The 2,093-nt window shown below is 34.7% G+C and overlaps 1 long non-coding RNA gene across 1 annotated transcript; it reads right to left on the bottom strand.

Annotated features, from left to right (window-relative positions):
• Positions 1-355: 355 nt before the first annotated feature.
• On the bottom strand, positions 356-1,658 carry LOC144963660 (uncharacterized). The gene is made up of 2 exons (XR_013643659.1): positions 1,258-1,658; positions 356-926 (listed from the first exon to the last, which is right to left on the bottom strand). It is a non-coding gene; the product is annotated as an uncharacterized LOC144963660 (long non-coding RNA).
• Positions 1,659-2,093: the final 435 nt, after the last annotated feature.

Here is a 2,093-nt window from a genome sequence, read left to right as displayed (position 1 = left end):
TTAATCGACTTTGTGGTTTATTGACATGAATGTATGACTATTACACTCGCCTTCGGACCTGTAGGTCTCGAGTTCGGAAATAAATTTAATTTCGTCGTCAAATGGGTTAAAGAACAGCTCAATGGGAGACCACTCTATGGAAAAGTATATGTAGTATGCGCTTGGCTAAGAAGCTCACAACATTGCCATCCGGAAGAATAACGGACCAAAGCACAAAACTATGTGTAACCTTGAACGGTTATTGTCACAAAGTGCGCACGTAAACCGTATGCTTATGTAGCGCAGTTTGCAACCTTGTTTATGTGTGCTATATTCAAGCTACGACACCGATCAATAACCAAACACAATACGTTGATAAAGGTTTTGAAGCTAAATGAAGATATATTTTATTACAATATAACAAAGATATTATGAGATGTGAAGATGAAATGATAGATGTAATAAGTATGAAATCAAATAGATGGATGACAAATTGATGGAGATGTGTGATGATGAATATGATATGAAAGCGATATGAAAATATATAATTAAATCAATTAATTATCAATACTTTACCAAACCGCTACCACATCAGACAATCTCACAGATAGGTTGCAACCATCACAGTCATACAGGCAACTAATAATTAACTAGCTAACTAATCACAATCCAGACGTGTGGAAGGAAGCCAAAAGAGTGTTCTTGATATTCAACAAAACTGTAAGGTTGTTCTAATAATGTTAATTTGTCTCTTCTTGAAATTGTTCTGGTTTCACAGTATTCATAAACAGATCAATTGTTTCTCAATGTTCTGATATTAAAATAAGCAAATGGTTCTTCACAGGTAACTTATAAAACAGGCAAATGTTCAGTTTCTATTAGTGTCAAGCTATGAGTGTATAGCCTAAAGTTGGCTTGTTAAAGCCCAGCCTCCGACGGCTCATTCACTTTAAAGAAAGAAAATGATTTTGTTATAATATGACAATCATACGAATATAACTCTATCTATATTCGAACTCACTTAATTTGTGAGTAAATATTATTTTACTTTAACAAATCAATTTATTAATGTTGATTAATATTGCTTTACTTTGTAGATATGAAATAATAATGCTTTATAGCAAGAAAAGCTTATTTTCTTTACAACAAGAATATATTACACAATTAATTTAATTATCTGATTAATTAATTGAGAATCAAAATTTAAAGTGATATTATGATATTGATATCAAAACACAATCATAATTGTAATCGCAACATATTATTCAAAAATCTCACCAGAGCCGAACAGATTATTGAAATCACAAATTAAGTCTACACAAGACTTTAATCAAACTCTACACAAGAGTTATAACACAACTTGATTCAGCTCAAACTTTGAGCACCACAAAGTCTACACAAGACTTAAATCACACTCTACACAAGAGTTAACACAAAACGTGTTTCAGCTCGAACTTTGAGCACTACAAAGTCTACACAAGACTTTAATCCAACTCTACACAAGAGTTAAACAAATGAGCCTAAAAGACTCCGCTGTGGTTATCGCTTAGAGACTATGAGCCTAAAAGACTCCGCTGTCTGGTCTCTTTTGAGACAATGAGCCTAAAAGACTCCGCTGAGTGGTCTCTTTTGAGACAATGAGCCTAAAAGACTCCGCTGAGTGGTCTGAAGAAACTGCTCCAAACTCTGGCATTTATAGGCAAAAATCAAGCAAACGAAGCAAAATTCTACCCACACAAACGGATGTTAGTCATATCCGTAAACATCTGAAATTCCTTAAAACTCCCCCAGATTCCATAATCATGGACAACAACAACCCATCCTGATACCGGACATCCTCATATCAAGGATAAATAAATTCGTCAGCCCCATAGTTACGAGATATCAATCAAGCCATACCATAACAAAGTCACTCCCGTAGAATACAGGGATCCTACTTTGCTTATAAGTTTACGGAGAAAACAAGATTGATGCCTTTCTCACAATAACACCCACACTACGTAGTTTAATTCAAACTTCCGGGCCATAGGTGCATGATCTGATACGACCTGTATCAACAAAAGAAGGGTTGTTCCGGAGGGATTACAATAACAACAACAACTAATACTACGACG

The sequence above is a fragment of the Berghia stephanieae genome, chromosome 1, assembly GCF_034508935.2.
Source record: "Berghia stephanieae isolate SIO BIC M18660-M18661 chromosome 1, UCSD_Bste_1.3, whole genome shotgun sequence".
Taxonomy (NCBI): Eukaryota; Metazoa; Mollusca; class Gastropoda; order Nudibranchia; family Aeolidiidae; genus Berghia; species Berghia stephanieae.
Note: the sequence above shows the minus strand (reverse complement) of the source record. Positions and strands in the feature narration are given on the sequence as shown.